Here is an 849-nt window from a genome sequence, read left to right on the forward strand (position 1 = left end):
AAGTATAGTTTCTGATAGTGTTAGGAAACCCCATGTAACAACGACTACCTAGACTTCAAGAAGCTTGAAGTCTTGTTACTGCCTTTTTGGCTATGGATGGCGTAAGTAGTCGTACGCTCGGCCCGTTGGGCCCGCCCATTACAATAGATATAGCTATTAGTGCTATATTGAGTAAAGGGTAGTATAACTATGAAAGTTCTAAATGTTAAGCTCTTATATGTTAAGGAACTAAGTTTTGAGTTATATAGTAGCAGTAAGTTATAATAGTAGTAAGGTAATAGTAATAAGGAACTAATAATAGCATCTTTTGTAACGGGTCGAGTCCTATTAGACTGCGCACGCAACTACAACGCGCCCACCGCGCCAAAAAGGCTGGCACAAGATATCAGAGCTGCTGATATCGTTGCGTAGTCGATACATAAGATAGCCACCGCTATCTGTACTGTAGCGGGCTACCTAGCCCGTTACATCTTTCTGATATATAAAATAATACTTTCTTTATCATATAGTTATCTATTTTATTACTTTTATCATTAACTTAGAAGCTTTATTCTATTAGTAAGACTTTTCAAGTGTAGATATAATGATATTACTATATTGTATAAGTGCGGTAGGGATAGTAATATGTTACAAGTAACAAGCAGAAGGATTCTTCCCTTGTTGGAATGGCGAGTGGTTGGAGAACCACTCAGGATGACACCAAAGGCACGACGACAACCCCGCGGTGATCACGTGACGTGTGCTCCCGCCAAGAGCCATGCTCCCGCCAAGGAAGGGAGAATGGGAGGCCTTGGGAGAATTGTGCTCCCACTGCTCCCATGGGAACATGCTTCCGAGGGAGAATAGGGA

Source organism: Exserohilum turcica (assembly GCF_000359705.1).
Source record: "Exserohilum turcica Et28A unplaced genomic scaffold SETTUscaffold_31, whole genome shotgun sequence".
NCBI classification, from domain to species: Eukaryota; Fungi; Ascomycota; class Dothideomycetes; order Pleosporales; family Pleosporaceae; genus Exserohilum; species Exserohilum turcicum.